The following is a 17495-nucleotide window of genomic DNA, read 5'->3' as shown; positions in this document are numbered from 1 at the left end:
GATCCCCAAATAGTACCATATAATATACCGTAAGGTATTCCTGAAAGTTTTTCAGAATTTCCTTCAAACTCCATGCCGTAGCAAAACTACTTCTCTCATCAGCTTCCAGAGTCGCTCATCAATAGCTGAAACTTCACTTGGGAATTCTGAGAATGGCAAAGAATACTACATTACCCTCCTCTTTTATTTTGTTTGTTTACATCAATCTGCTAATTTCCTTGCCTTTTTTTTTTTTGCTAAGTAGCCAAGTATGAACAAGCTCATTTTGTATTTCTTGTGTGTGTGTGTGTGTGAGGAAGATTGGGCCTGAGCCAACATCTGTTCCCAATCTTCCTCTTTGTAGTTGAGAAAGATTGTCACTGAGCTAACATCTGTGCCAATCCTCTGTTTTATGTGGGATGCTGTCACAGTGTGGCTTGATGAACCGTACTAGGTCTGTGCCTGGGATCCAAACGTGTGAAGCCTGGGCCGCCGAAGCAGAGCACACAAACTTAACCACTATGCCACTGGGTCGGCCCCTGTATTTCTTTTTAAGACATTCAGCCTTATAAGCTCTCAATACCCTTTTGGCTCAAGCAAATATTTTATTTGGTGATGCTTTACTGTCCCCATTTTTTTTTTTTACCTTATTGAGGAATAACTGATAAATAGAATTGTATATATTTAAAGAATAAATGTGATGATTTGATAGTCATTGTAGAATGATTATCAAGATCTGAACACGTAAATCCCTCATATAGTTAACTGTTTTTTAATGATGAGAATGCTTAAGGTCTCTTAGCAACTTTCAATTATACAATACCATATTATTAACTATAGTCACCATGCTGTACATTATATCCTCAGAACCTATTATTGTAACTGTAAATTTGGACCCTTGGGCCAAATTTCCCCCATCCCCAACTCTTGGCAACCACTGTTCTATTCTCTCTTTCTATGAAATTAGCTGATTTTTTTTTTTTAAGATTCCGTGTGTAAGTAATACTGTGCAGTACTTTGTCTTTCTCCATCTGGCTTATTTCACTTAGCCCTCCCAGGTTTAGCCCCATTGTTGCAAATGATAGGATTTCCTTCTTTTTTATGGTTGAATAATATTCCATTGTGTGTATATACACCGCTTTTGTTTGTTTGAAGATATTTTTTAATTTCCCTTTTGATTTCTTCTTTGACCTATTGCTTGCTCAGGGTGTGCTGTTTCATTTCCACATAGTTTTGAACCTCTCAGCTCTGTTCTTTATTTCTGCCTTCAGATCATTGTAATCGGAAAAGATATTTGATAGGATTTCAATCTGAAATTTGTTAAGACTTACTTTGTGACCTAACATTTGATCTGTCTTGGAGACTGTTCCGTGTGCGCTTGAGAAGAATGTGTGTTCTGCTGATGTTGGATGGAATGTTCTGTATATGTCTGTTATGTCTATTTGGTCTAAAGTGTCATTCAAGTCCATTATTTCCTTATTGATTTTCTGTTTGGATGATCTATCCATTGTTGAAAGTGGGGTATTGAAATCCCCTACTATTGCTACATTGCTCTGTGTTTTTGCCTTCTGATATGTTAATAATTTTTTAATATATTTGGGTGTTCCAATGTTGGGTACATATATGTTTATAAGTGTTGTGTCCTCTTGATGAATTGACCACTCTGTCGTTATATAGTGATCTTCTTTCTCTCTTGTTACAGCGTTCAAGTTAGTCTATTTTGTCTGGTATAAATATAGCTACCTCTGCCTTCTCTTTTGTTTTCTGTTTGCATGGAGTATCTTTTTCCATCCCTTCACTTTCAACTTATGAGCGTTCTTAAAGCTTAAGTAAATCTCTCTTAGGCAGCATTTACTGGGTCTTATATCTTTATATCCATTTAGCCACTCTATGTGATTTAATTGGAGAATTTAAACCATTTATATTCAGAGTAATTATTGATAGGCAAGGGCTCACTATCTCCATTTTGTTAATTGCTTTCTGGTTGTTTTGTAGTTCTTTGTTCCTTTCTTCCTGTCCTTGTGAGTTGATGGGTTTTTGTGTTGATATGCTTTGATTCTTTTCTCTTTATCGTTTGTGTATCTTTTAGAGGTTTTTGCTTTGTGATCACCATGAGACTTTCATAGTACATCTTACAGTTATAATGGTCTATTTTAAGCAAGCCCATGACAGCTTAACTTTAATTACATACGAAAAGTTCCACACTTTTACCTGCCCCCCCAACATTTTATGTTGTTGATGTCTCACTTTGCATCTATCTATAGTGTATCCATTAACAAAATAATTGGAACTGTTGTTATTTTTAACACATTTGTCTTTTAGCCTATATGCTAGAGTTCAAAGTGATTTACACACCACCACGGCAGTATTAAAAGAGAATTTCGAATGGGAGTATATATTTACTCCCATATTTACAGTGAATTTTATACTTTTAATATATTTTTATCTTAGTAATTGGTGTCCTTTCATTTCAGCTTGAAGGAACTCCCTTTGGTATTTCTTGTAAGTCCTGTCCAGTGGTGATGAATTCCCTCAGTTTTTGTTTGGGAAGTCTGCATCTTTCATCTGTGAAGGACAGCTTCGCTGGGTTAAGTGTTCCTGGTTGACAGGTTTTTCTTTGAGCACTCTGAATATATCATCCCACTCCCTCCTGGCCTGCAAGTTTTCTGCTCAAAGCCTTATCAGATTTCCTTGGATGTGAGGAGTCTTTTTTTCTCTTGCTGTTTTCAGAATTCTTTGTTTTTCTTTGACTTTTGAGATCTTGATTATAATGTGTCTTGGTGAAGATCTCTTTGAGTTGAATCAAAGGGGGTCTTATTGCTTCATCGACCTGGATGGCCATATCTCTCCCCAGATTTGGGAAGTTTGAGCCACTATTTCTTTAAATAAGTTTTCTGTCCCTTTCTTCTGGGGCTCCCGTAATGCGAATATTGTTTTATTTGATGGTGCCCCATACAGTAGTCCCCCCTTATCTGCCGTTTTGCTGTCTGCAGTTTTAGTCACTCATGGTCACCTGCGGTCTGGAAGCAGTGATCCTCCTTCTGATGTCTTGTCAGAAGGTCAGTAGTCACCTAATGCTACGTCACAATGCCTGTGTCATTCACCTCATTTCAGCTCATCACACAGGCGTTTTATCATCTCACATCACAAGAAGAGGAAGCGTGATAAGTACAATAGGATATTTTGAGAGAGAGGGACCACATTCACATAACTTTTATTGCAGTATGTTAGTATTCCTTGTGTCAGATGGAGTTTTTGTTAGATTTTGCTGAGACTAATGATGCCTGTTCTGATGAGATGATCTTAAACGTCAGGAGTACTTCTTTCTACTTTTTGATTTTTGTTGTGTTCTGTTGGCTTTAAGGTATTCAGTACTGCTCATTCTTGTAAGGAAAATGCTTGAGAAGCGAATGCCATTTAGTATTCCAGAAAATTAAAAATATTAGTAATATTTTAGACTTGTCAGTTTTTATTGTTTATTAGTACTGTGATATATACTATATATTACAATGATAGTAATATTTATTAATAATTATTTATTACTTACAAACAACCCTTTGTTTTTTCCTTAATCATTAACTGTGTTAATTTCTTTGCTTTCTACTTTTCACTTATGACACATTGGCATACTGGGTTTCTGCTGTATTATTTCAAATCCACAGTCTTTAGAACCAACTGAGGTATATACCAAAGCACCATATTTTGTCTGTATTTTACTTGTTTTGTATTCTTTTGGATAAAATACTTCAAAACATTTGCTGTGAAAAAGTCTTTCTGATGTGTCTTTTTTACCTAAAGATAGGCCTGTTTAACCTGCCTCCTCGGGACAAATTTCTACCTGGATTGGAATGAAAAACCGTAGAAGTCACTAACATGTTATCTATTAAAAGGGAGACGGTATCTTTGAAGACTTGTTTAAATGGTCATTTTTTAAAGGTAGGACCAGTTGACTCACTCTGTTTAGTACATCATCATGAATGTTATCCCCAAATTATCATGCAAAACCTAATAGTTTGGAGGAGAGGAAAAGAACTGGTAGTAAAGTTACTGAGAAGCGAAGGAAGTAGGATGGTCAAGATAGCAGTGCACGTTTGGTGTAGGCTACAGGTGGGATCACCAAATAAACCACCTGCCTCTTCTGTGAGGATGCCTGTGTGCACACAAAAGCCTGATAGGATCTGTTGTATTTGGAAGGGAGACTTTCAGTTTCTAAGCTGCTGTGGAGTATAAGCTTGACAGCAGGGACTGTGACTTCTACATCTTTGATTCCAACAGTGTGTGCTTCCAAAAATGTTCTGCATTTAGTTGAGTCCTGTGTTAATAAGTGAACGACAGCATTAAATATCCTTTTTTCTATTCTACTTAGAAGTTTTCTCTTTCTTCTGCACCATGAACCTGTCTTATTGCACTTTGCTTATTGCATTTTGCAGCTACTGCATTTTTTACAAATTGAAGGTTTCTGGCAATCTTGCCTCGAGCAAGTTTTTCACACCATTTTTCCAACAGCACTTGCTTACTTTGTGTCTGTATGTCACATTTTGGTAATTCTTGCAATATTTCAAACTTTTTCATTGTTATGGTGATCTGGGATCAGTGACCTTTGATGTTACTATGGTAGTATTTTGGGACACCACTAGCCACGCCCATATAAGACAGCGATCTTAGTAAATATTGTGTGTATTCTGACTGCCCCACTGATCAGTTATTCCCCTGTCTCTCTCCCTCTGCCCTGGCCTCCCTATTCCCTGAGACACAAGAATATTGAAATTAGGCTGAATGACAACCCTACAGTGGCCTTTAACTGTTCAGGTGAGAGGAAGAGTTGCACGTCTCTCACTTTAACCCAAAAGCTAGCAATGATTAAGCTTAGTGAGGAAGGCATGTTGAAAGCTGAGATAGGCCAACAGCTAGGCCTCTTGTGCCAAGCAGTTAGCTAAGTTGTGACTGCAAAGGAAAAGCTCCTGAAGGAAATTGAAAGTGCTACTTGAGTGAACACAAGAATGATAAGGAAGTGAAACAGCCTTATTGCTGATATGGAGAAAGTTTTAGTCGTCTGGATAGAAGATAAACCAACCACAACATTCCCTTAAGCCAAAACCTCATCCAGAGCAAAGCCCCAACTCTTCAATTCTGTAAAAGCTGAGAGGTGAGGAAGCTGCAGAAGAAAAGTTTGGAGCTGGCAGAGGTTGCTTTATGAGGTTTAAGGAAAGAAGCTATCTCCGTAACATAAAAGTGCAGGGTGAGGCAGCAAGTGCTGATGGAGAAGCTGCAGCAAGTTATCCAGAAGGTCTAGCTAAGGTAATTAGTGAAGGTGGCTACCCCAAACAGCATATCTTCAGTGTAGACAAAACAGCCTTATATTGGAAGAAGATGCCATCTAGGACTTCCATAACTATAGAGGAGAAGTCAGTGCCTGGCTTCAAAGCTTCAAGGGACAGGCTGACTTTTGTTAGGGGCTAATGCAGCTGATGACTTTAAGTTGAAGCCAATGCTCATTTACCATTTTGAAAGTACTAAGGCCCCTAAGAATTAGGCTAAATCTACTCTGCTGGTGCTCTGTGAGTGGAACAACAAAGCCTGAATGACAGGTTTGTAACATGGCCTTCTGAATATTTTAAACCCTCTGTTGAGAACTACTGCTCAGAAAAAGAGATTCAGAATATTACTGCTCATTGACAATGTGCCTGGTCAGCAAGAGCTCTGATGGAGACGTACAATGAGATGAATGTTGTTTTCATGTCTGCTATCATGACATCCATTCTGCAACTTATGGATCAAGGAGTAATTTCAACTTTGAAGTCATGATTTAATAAATACATTTCACAAGGCTATAACTGCCTTAGACAGCAATTCCTCTGATGGATCTGGGCAAAGTAAATTGAAAACCTGGGAAGGATTCACCATTCTAGACGCCATTTTAAGAACATTCACAAGGGGCCAGCCCAGTGGTATAGTGGTTAAGTTTGCATGCTTCACTTTGCAGCCCAAGGTTTGTAGGTTTGGATCCTGGGCACAGACCTACACACCACTCATCAGGCCATGCTGTGGCAGTGTCCCACATATAAAATAGAGGAAGATTGACACAGGTGTTAGCTCAGGGACAATCTTCCTCAAGCAAAAAGAGGAAGATTGGCAACACGTGTTAGCTCAGGGCCAATATTCCTCTCCAAAAAAAAAAAAAAAAAGAACATTCACCATTCATGGAAGAGGTCAAAATATTAACAGGAATTTGGAAGAAGTGGATTCCAACCCTCATGGATGACTGTGGGGTTCAAGATTTCAGTGATGCAAGTAACTACAGATGTGGAAAAAGCAAGAGAACTAGAATTAGAAGTGGAGCCTGGAGATGTCACTGAATTACTGCAATCTCATGATAAAACTTTAACGGATGAGGAGTTGCTTCATATGGATGAGCAAAGAAAGCAGTTCCTTGAGATGGAATCTACTTCTGGTGAAGATGCTGTGAAGACTGTTGAAGTGACAACACAGGGTTTAGAATATTACATAAGCTGAGTTGATAAAGCAGCAGCAGGGTTTCAGAGGATTAATTCCAATTTCGAAATAAGTTCTACTGTGGGTAAAATGTTATCAAACAGCATCGCGTGCTACAGAGATGTTGTGAAAGGACAAGTCAATCCATCTGGCAAACTTCATTGTTGTCTTATTTTTAAAAATTGCCACAGCCACCCCAGCCTTCAGCAGCCACCACCCTGATCAGTCAGCAGCCATCAATATCAAGGCAAGACCCTCCACCAGCAAAAAGATTACGATTTGTTGAAGGCTCAGATGATTTGCATTTTTGTCAATAAAGTATTTTTTAATTAAGGTATGTACATTGCTTTTTAGACATAATGCTATTGCACACTTGATAGACTACAGTATAATGTAAACATCACTTTTATAAGCACTGGGAGACCAAAAAGTTCATGTGACTTGCTTTATTGCGATATTCGTTTTACCGCAGTGATCTGGAACCGAGCCTGCAGAATCTCCCAGGTGTGCCTGTTTTTCAAATCGCCCTGCCTCCACAAACTTTCCAAAGCCCTTGGACTTGTTAATCTAGAGCAGAAGTTGTCATGCAACCACCCAGGGGCCGAATCTGGCCCACCACCTGTTTTTGTATGGCGTACAAATAAGTATAGTCTTTACATTTTTAAATGGTTGAAAAAAATCAAAAGAATAATATTTGGTAATGTGAAGAGTATATGATTATCCAATTTGTTTCTATAAATAAAAGTTTCGTTGGAACGCAGCTGCCATGCTCATTTGTTTGCATGTTATCTCTGGCTGCTTTCGTGCTACAATAGCAGAGTTGAGTAGTTGCAGCAGAGACCATGTGGCCAGCAAGGCCAAAAATAGTACTGTCTTGCCCTTTGCAGAAAAAGTTTGCCTACCCCTACCTGCTTGATCTAGAGCAATATAAAAGGTCCATTAGTAAGTAAGAAATTAACTGTGGTAACAGGATAGCCTAGAGCTGAATGTTAAGGTACAAGAAGAATTGCACCTAACAGTGGACTCCGGCAAAGCACTGTGGCCTGCAGAACAGGCGTTATCATCTCCATTTGATTTTTCTAAAGATTGGCACCAGAGCTAACATCGGTTGCCAATCTTTTTTTTTTTTCTCCTTCTTCTCCCCAAAGCCCCCTGGTACATAGTTGTATCTTCTAGTTGTAGGTCCTTCTGGTTGTGCTATGTGAGAGGCTCCCTCAGCATGGCTGGATGAGCAGTGCCATGTCTGCACCCAGGATCCGAACCGGAAAAAACCTGGGCAGCTGAAGCAGAGCCTGTGAACTTAACCACTCGCCACAGGGCCGGCCCCTATCACCTCCATTTTACAGATCAAAAAATTGAGGTGCAGAGAGGGTAACTTGGCAAAGTTTAAGTAGTGGGAGTTTCCAACTTGGGCAGTCTGCTTGACCCTCTGCACTTTATCCCTTTGCTGTGTTGCCTCCCCTTACCGACGTCAGCTCGTTTGATGTTCTAAGAAGAGGTCAGTTGTCCTGCATACTATGAACATCTTCCTGCTGCGGTTTAAACTAGGCGTTTTCAATGTCTGATTGTACTAAACGTTACATATCAGGAAATAACTCAGTGGTCATTCTTTGAGTGAAACAAACATATGACATACTGTTAACCTCAAAGGTAACAAAGTCGCAAGGCTTGTGGGCATGGGGGTCAGTGGGGAAGGAAAAGGATGTATGTTTAAAGTTTTCCCCAGTGTCCTCGAGGCGAGGACTGTAATGAGTCTGCGATGAGGCCTAGAGGTCAGACGGCTTCAGCTTGGCGGCTGAGAGGTGGAGGTAATTGTGTTTTATGGATCTTGCCTCAAGACTTGAGTAAGAGGCTGATGATTCTGACGCTTTAAGCTAGATCTCCTTTTGTACTTCGAAATGAGTGTTCTCAAGAGAAATTTCTTTAGGGTGAATACTGATAAATCATTGTGGAGTCATGTAGTACGATCAATAACAAGTTTAGAATACTAATCCTTTCCCCCCCCCCGCCATTGAGCAAGAGAACAATAGGAGAAAGCCTATGGTTTTCTGCATAGTTGGTGCCAGAGGAGTTGAAGAATGAAGCTTCCCCTTCATGTGTCCATTCTTGCTTGCTGGCCCTGCTCCTTCAAACAGAAACCTGCTTTCCCTTTGGCTGTGCTGTTGTCAGTGGGACCATGACTGGCACAGGCACATAAGCTTGAAACCTTGGAATTACTAGTGGTCCCCCCTCCCCTGTTGGCACGACATCCTTTGATTATTTTCCAGTGACAGTATCCCTACCCAAGTTGGCTTCCATCCTAGCTACCCAGATTACTGCTAAAATTTAACTGACTCTTCTCTCTCTTCTATACACTACTGTCATAAAAAAAGCTTCCTGAAATGTTGCACATTTATCTCAGGAAACTTCACATTTCTTGTAGGAGAAAACACAGCTCTCTGTTGGCATTTAAAAGCCTCCACAGTCTGGTTTGTAGTTACCTTCCAGCTCTTACAGCAGCCATCTGCTCTGGACCAGTCACTGTGCCTCTCACCGCCATACCTGCATCACCTCCTACACCTCCTACTTCCGTCCCTGGCCAATGAGCCGTCAATCTGGTTCTCTTGATTCTGTTTTTTTTAAGGCCACTTTGATTGTAGCCTTCTCCTTCCCAAACTACCCTGACCTTTGCAACAACTCCCTCTCTTTGTTCCTTACACTTTTCTTGTACCCTTAATTTGTGCTATACAGATTTGTATTTATCTCAAGTTTTTTTCTGTTTCTCCAACGAAATTGTAAATTGTTCCAGTGCAGGTTTTTCCATGTTGTATCCCCAGAATCTAATACATAAGGGGTGCTCAGTTAAAAATAATTAGTGGTGTGAAAATACATTCCATGAGATCAGTACCTTTTCCTGAAATTGCGAGGAGTAGAGAGCCTAAGTCTTGACTACTGTCTGATGAAGAAGAACTTGCTGCTTGGGCAGAGTTATAAATATGAGCTGTTCCCTTGCCTGTTACTATGCACCATAAATAAATTTTTAGAGACTCTGTCTCAAGAGCAGAAATGTTTAATCCCTGTCTGTGCTTGGCTTTCCTCTAGGTGCCAGGAAGAGCAAACAAATGTTAAGCTTTACTTCCTACTTGTTCCGTCTATGCACTGCTGATAAAAAAACCGCTCCAACTATATTTGGCCTTGAAAAGGTCGTTGTTTACCTTTCCTCTGTCTAGAGCAGTGATTTTCAAACTTCTTTGCACAAGTACTCCCTGTTTTTAAAAAACAGTTTTAAGAGGAAACTGTTTTCTTTTGCACATTTAAAGCAGTTCCTAAGTTTAAATATTGACAAAGGATCAATTTCCAGCACAGTATAAATGTTGACATTTTAAAACAAAATGTTCATCACTCTTTCAGATACATCCAGTGGAGGCCAAATACCATAGAAATTTAATACCATCAACCATATAGAAAATACATAAAGATATTTAAAAATTTAGGCCTTTCCTTTTTCTCCTTGCACTTGTAGTTGCATTGCAATTTGCCCACAAGATTTTATCCTAATGTAATACGGAAAACCCCCGCCGTAATGCACAGATGGGACCGAAGAAGTTGAGTTGTGAAAATGTGGGATCATATTATTGTGATAATAATGAAAAAGAAAGTATGCTTTAGTCTGTACTGTCATACATAGGACAACAATAAAGGTAGTGAAACTTGTACAAACTGACCACTAACTGAGGAAGTCCCCATCCATCACAAGGCAATCACTTCCTGACTGCCCCACCCCCCCATGCCTTCCCCAGAGAAGCTTAGTAGGTTTGGGAATGGGGACTGGGCTGGAGGGTGGGGGCCAATTCCATTAGATCAGATTTTCATATTCCTGGAGTTGGTTGTCATAGAATTTTACTATATATTTTTACCCCCAAAAGTCTTATTGATCACACTATGACACATCTTTGCAATAAAAATAAGTATAGGCATTTAAAATTTTTAAGTTCCTGCGACCTCAAGGCTGTGCTAAATTTCTTCTATATTAAGTTAAAATTACTTTAGGTAATTGATCAAAATATGAATATATTTAAAAATTTGATACAGTCATGTGTTGCTTAACGATGGGGATATGCTCTGAGAAATGTGTCTCATTAGGCAATTTCCTCGTGCGAACATCATAGAGTGTGCTTGCACAAACCTAGATGGAGTAGTCTATTACACGCCTAGACTACATGGTACTCATCTTATGGGACCACCATCATATATGCAGTCCATCGTTAACGAAACGTCTTTATGCAGTGCATGACTGTACTTATTAAATGAAATTTAAAATTTTTGGAAGTCCTCGTTTAATGAGATTAATCTTTCTGATGAGTTTATGTATCCTTGGATAAATATAGCATTGCTAGAGTGAAAGCAGGTTCAGCATCAATTCTATTTCTATGTTTCATTTCTATGTAAATGCTGAAAAACAGCCCCTAAATAAAAAGATGGGAATAAGACTAGCTTTATTAAAACAATTTTACTCAATTCTTTAAATTCCATGCCTAAAATCACACCATGTTTTTAATCATCCTTAATCTGCCAACATGATTAGTGTATTGTTCATTTTTTGTTGAAAACAGAATTGGTAGCTGCCTGACTTTTTAGAAGAGTTTGTTATGTAGAATTATTCACTCTCAAATTTGGGGATGGAAACCCAAAGGGCTTTACCAAAACTATCAAATGATTATCAACTTTACTGTTACTTTTTCACATAGAAAAACTTCATTTAATCCAGTATATTTAATCCAGTTGGACAATCCAGCCTGTAACTTTCAAAACACCTTTTCAGATTTTTTTTTTTTAAAGATTGGCACCTGGGCTAACAACTGTTGCCAATCTTCTTTTTTTTTTTTCTGCTTTATCTCCCGAGCCCCCCTCCCCCCCCCCATACACAGTTGTATACCTTAGTTGCAGGTCCTTCTAGTTGTGGGATGTGGGACACCGCCTCAATGTGTGTGACTTCACGAGCGGTGCCATGTCTGTACCCAGGATCCGAACCCTGGGCCGCTGCAGCGGAGCTCGTGAACTTAACCATTCAGCCAAGGAGCCGGCCCCTCAGATATATTTTTGATACAAATAGTGCTTTAAATATATTTTCATCATAATATGTATTTCATTAAATATATAATTCATCAAAACCTTGGACCTGCAGATTTAATCATTCAATTTATGGTAAATATCCACCTATATAATGAAAATAAATAAAATACCCACTCTCTCATCATTAAATCAAATAACTAAATCAGACTTCCTTTCTGTCAGAAAATGACTGACTTGAAAATTCAAATATTCTGGTAATGAATTTTGAAGGATATCATAAAAATCATTAAGAACACCAGAGAACACCTCTTGTAAGAGATTACTAAAAGGAGTCAAGGTTTAAAATAATAGATTTAACAATTTTCTTAAAAACAAGATAAATCAATATACTATTTCTCATCATTTAACTTGAAGAAGTCATAGTCCTCTGTAAGCTAAAATTGTAAGTTACTTAGGAAGCAAGTAGGTTGATAAGGCAAGATATTCTTTCAATAAAGGTGTGTGCATATATTGAAATAGTGTTTGGCTTTAGGTAGAGTTAGGAATCAAATAAAAAGTAACATTAATTTTATTAGATAGGATCAGAATTTTCCTATAGAGTGTTATAGACTGCTAAAAACTAACAAGTGTGGCAGCTGGAATCTAATTTATTTTCTGTTAATAGATGGTAGGAAATATCAACCATTTCCTAAGATTAAATAAGGATTTGACTGTATTTGGCATAAGTATTTCATGATCTGATCATGAAAAGTTTTCTCTGTAGATTTATTCAGTGTCTTATGAAAATTCAGGGCATCATGAAAATTCTAGTAGTCCTGAAGAATATTCCAAGTTACAGTTAAAATAATCAGCATCACTAAACTGCTCTTGTTTTGACTGTTCAAAGGTACTTTTCTTTCCAGTCAAGATTGTTCTAAGGATGGGTATTTTAAATAGTGGAAAAAATTACTTATGAGAAAAGCTGTTTGTAGCATTCAATATTTCTCACAGGTCTTTGCTGCTTTGCTGGTGGAGCTCCCATCACGAGTCATGTATTTCTTCCTTGGCAAGGATCTGGAGATGGAAGTGGCCCGTTTGTTAAATAAAAATCATTTCTCCCACTGTACCCCACTTTACCACATATCCAAATTTTGATCATCCTAACGATTTCCCAAATACCCCATCTCTAAATCTCCCTTAACAGAAATACAGAACAGGGAAATCAGGAAGCCCCAGGACTGACGCTTGTGTACCCTCTAGACTTTAATGCCTCAGAGCAGTGCAACCCAGCCTGAGTTGGGGAGGTGAGTGGTGTGCCTTTGGTTTGTAGAATGGAAGAAATATTGTGGATGCGGTGTTTTGGTGCTTTACAGATTGCTCGGTTTGAAGGAATGGTATGTATGAAAGGTGTGAATGTAGAGGAAGATTCCTTTAAAATTATGCCTTGGAAGATTTTGAGGTACCTTCATAGGATAGGCATACCCTATATGAAGACCTCTGGTCCAGAGTATTGACAATTTCTGTCCTTATTTCTGTATGTTCATAAAATGTTTTCATCAGCGATGTTGTGCTCTTTTGAGTTCCATTTAATAAAAGTTCTTATTTAGGACTTCCTTAGTGGGCACCGAGAAAACTGGGTTAATCTTTTGTAGGGGAAGTCTAAAGCAAACTAACCTGCCCCTGGCCCCTCCATGTCATAAAGCTTATCCATCAACCAGCCAACACTGAGCCTTTTGAATTGCCTTTATCTGATAATGTCAAGAACACCTGGGTTAGCATGCCTCCCGGCTCCCTCAGTCTAGTGCTTGCTCCCTCATCCTGAGCCGTGGGGACAGCGCACGCACACCAGGTGAAATGTTCTGGAACAGTTTTCGGTACCGACAGCTGAAACCCAGTCACTCGCTCTGCTGAGTGTTTCGGCGATTACACGGCACTCCGGCTAGCTCGCTTAAAATGTCTAAAGCGTACACAGGGAACAATGACCATAACTTTTGTTTGTTGTGTGTGTACGTGAGAAAAACGTGGGAACTCCAAACAATAACTTAATGATGATTCAGGAAATTCAGGAAAGACAGGTAAAATATAGTAAATAGACCTGAAGTCATAAAACATGCATTCAATTTTCCATTCCTTCTACGGGCAACTTCCTTGTGCTCTCCCCATTAGTGTTTGGGGAAGAGAGAAGGAAGGGGAGTTTTTAAAAATTAGATGTGGTAAAGTTCCAACTTAGCAATTTAAAACATTCTCAGTCATTTTGGGGTCAAATATATGGATTAATGTCTGCTCAGTAAGGATCTTATGCTGTCTTAGATACCATGGTTCTTTTTCTTGAGAAAATTTATTAACCCATTCAAAGACCGCAGTCTACTGCAACATTTTTTATGGCCTTGCTAAGTAAAGTCATTTATTCCAAGGCTCTATTTGACTGTCAGGTTTGGGAAGAAAATTTACTACTTCTGTTCAAGGTGGAAGGGAATAGAATAAGAGAAGCATTAGGAATTTCTCAAGGCCAAGAGGAAGGACTCAGGGACTGTGTGTCTCCCTCGGCTCACGTCCTTGGTCCTCACCTTGCTTTATTTTCTCCCTGTGACACACAAGATTTCATCACCTCCCTGAAAAAGATCCCAACAATCTGTTGCCCTGACCTCTATTTTGAGTTCCAGAAGTTCTTCTCAACCCCTTACTGGATATTTGATGAGTGTCACCAACATCTTAACCTTAATATATTAAGAAACAAACACGTGTTTATCCCCCTGCCCAGACTATATTTCTGTCATCTGCTCATCACTCACATTCAAAATCTGTGGCAAAGCTGCTGGCTCCCTATTCTTTATTCTTTGGGGATGCTTCATTTGTCGCACTGCAGACGAGCCGTGGCTGTCTGCCCTTGGAGGAAGGCTAGATGTGATTGCCCTTTGCATCTAGCATGAAAAGTTTGCTAACAAAGCTGGAGGAAAGTGCTATGCCCTCAGGAGACGAAACCTGAGCCGGCTTGAATCAACCCTTTCCTCTCTTGCTCCCAAATGTGGGGTCATATATCGGCCTGGTGCATCTGTCATCTCTGGAAGGCTCTGGACTAGTTTACTGTAGCCACCAGAGAGCAAAGTTTGGCTATTGTCTCCTAGCAGTCTAGGCTTCCTCGCTTCCGTTGGAATAGGCGGGGTTTGACTGTACTCTTATGTCTAAGTGCATCTCTTTAGGTTGAGAACCATGCTTGAGCGTAGAGGGGGTGCATAATTCTGATTTAGCTTTAAAATTTTCTTTCTACTTTCCCACTTAAATTGATGCAAACCATTTCTGACATCCCCTAGAACTCTTGTGTCTTCTTAAAAATCCCTCCTTTAAGACAGGTGGTGGATGTTTTCTTGTGTAGGCTGTCAGATATGGAGATGGTGTATTTGAGAGTGCCCTCCCCAAGTGCCCAGTTTCAGGCCTGGCTTGTATGACTCTTTTGTGACTCAGTTATGAATACTCTGAGAGCTGAGGCTGGCCCCATCACCCTGTCTTGACACAGTGTCTTGCACATTCTCAGACCCTACCATGTACAGGCCACACCTAAAACCAACAGCACATACAATAGGGTTCCTTGGAGTTCAGGAATGTCTTATGGAAAATGAGGACAATAGTGGCAAAATCTTTTCCTCTGTCATGCTAAGTAGGTAAGATGCGATAAGGCTCACGCTCACATTCTGTTGGAAACTTAAGCAAATACTTCTAGAAAATATTCCATACTTGATAACCAATAAGAGGAGGTTAGGCACTTTTTATTAATTCATACCCTCGTAAGTATATTGTTTGTATTCAGCTAATAGACACTTATTGACTATTTCATTCTAACTGAGGAAATAAGGCATACACAGGGAGAGAGAGATAACAGTGTAAAGAAAATTTTGAAAGGGGCCTAAAGAGCAGCCTAGTGTTTGACAGCATAAGGGTTAGGAGCCACATCTGGGTTTTGATCTTCGTTCTGATGCTGTGGTGTGGCCTAGGCAGGTTACTTAACCTTTCTGACTCCCAGGTTTCCCTCTAACACCTTCTTTGTCGGCTTGTTGTAGGAGTTAAGGGAAGTAATATGTGAATCATGCCTAGTGAACTACGGCTGAGTTAGCTAGAATATCATAGAGTAGAACACAAATAAAACATCTTCAAAATTCATCATGATACCAAGGGTGTCCTAATTAGCATGCATGCTGGATGTAGGGCCACAGGTCTAGGGCTCCTTAAGTTTTCCATGGTTAAGTATTGAGATTGTTGGCAAAAGTGAAATGGCTTTGGCTGTGGGAATAAGGGGGTTGTGAGGGACAGAAGGGAAGCCGGGGACCAGATTCGCAGACTCTCACTACATCAATTCAGTAGAAGGACAGGTCACGCCAGTCCCCATACAAGCTGATTCAGCTAACAAAATGCCAACCACCCATCATCAAGGAGAGGTGATGGGGAAGTCAAATGATTACAATCCATGGTGTGATCAAGGTATACGGAGGATGCTACAGGAGCAGAAGCAAAGATTAATGGACTAGGGAGCCAGAGAAGGCTTCCTCTAAGTGGGAACACAAGTTAAGTCCTAAAGAACAAACCAGTAGATGCTAGAAAGAGAAGAGGTAATAGTTTCCCAAGCAGCAGAAACGGCATGTGGAAGAAATAAAAGCATGGGAACATAAGACGCAACTTGGTTCCTTATGATGGTATTTTCCCAGTGGAGTTCTATTTGTCTCCATATGAAGACCGAGATTATAAACCTGTTGTTGACCGTCACGTTGACCCGCATCCCTGCATCATCTGCTTGGCTAACACTGAGCCACATTTCACCTGGTGAGAACTGTTGTTGAATTCTTGTCTCAAAAGTCCAGACCTTGAAGCCTTTAAGCATAATGCTATTAGATCCAGCTCTGAGCTGGCTTCTCAGATTTCTGCCAGACTGGTTCTGCAGCAAGTGCTCTGCCAGGCAGGGAGTTCCCCATCGCACTCATGTACATTTGCACTGAAATGAATTGCTCACTCTGGCCCTATAGTCATAGCCTCTGCAAATAGTAGTCAGCTTAAAAGGCGTCTCTCGTTAGACCTTAGTAGAAAGATTAATGGACACCAAAGACTTCGGTTTCAGTGGCTCTCAAATCTAATTTATCATCAGAATTGCTTGAGGAATTTTTAATATGGAGTCTCGGGCCCTCCTCCTAGAGATTCTAAGGTGGAGCCTGGGTCTGTATTTAAAAAAAAAATCTCCACAAGTGATTAATCATCAGCCAGCCTGGGAAGTTTGGTTGAGCAGAGAGTCGCTGGCCTATCTGTCCGGTGACCATCGCTGATGGAATCTGACCGACCAGGTTCCTTTCTTCTGAGAGTTGATGCCAAAAGACACCAGTCGTTTGGAGCACATCCCTGGAGAGGCAGTGATGGGAGCTCCCTCTGAGTGACAGCAGCGTTTCTCCCCGTAGACAGAGGCAGTAAAAGCCAGTTGGCAGAGAGAGAAAAGCAGCACACAGCCGAGCTGCAGAGATGGGGCACGGCAGAGGTGTCTTGGCAGCCTTCCAGCTCCCGGTTCCTTCCTGCAGCCTGGCCACACTCCTGGCTTTGCTTCCTTGAGATGTTCCTTTCTCCTTGTAATAAACTCCCCTCTATGGCTCAAGCCAGCACAAACTGGTTTCTGTTACTTGCGATTCAAGAGCCCAGCTACCATGAGTCTAAGGAAAAGCTTCTCTAAAGAATAATCCAGGCAGGCATTTGAAACACACCATGGTATGAACTATCAACTTTCTTCCCAAACAAGTCTGGAAATAGGCTCAGGGGAGGAAAAAACAAAACGCTCTTACTATTGAGTAGTTTATTCAGCCGTTAACTTGGTACAAGGAATACCCCTTTATGAAAAAAAGACAGAGAGACGCTGTATTGATTGCAAGAAATGAAAGGAAACAGAGGAAGCCACACGCAAACAAGCAGGGCTCAGCTGGGCCTCCCCGAGGGAGAAGGGGCTACAGCCAATTTTGTGGCACAGA

This window comes from Equus caballus, chromosome 27 (genome assembly GCF_041296265.1).
Source record: "Equus caballus isolate H_3958 breed thoroughbred chromosome 27, TB-T2T, whole genome shotgun sequence".
Classification (NCBI taxonomy): Eukaryota; Metazoa; Chordata; class Mammalia; order Perissodactyla; family Equidae; genus Equus; species Equus caballus.
The sequence above is the reverse complement of the archived record's forward strand: the minus strand, read 5'-3'. Positions refer to the sequence as shown.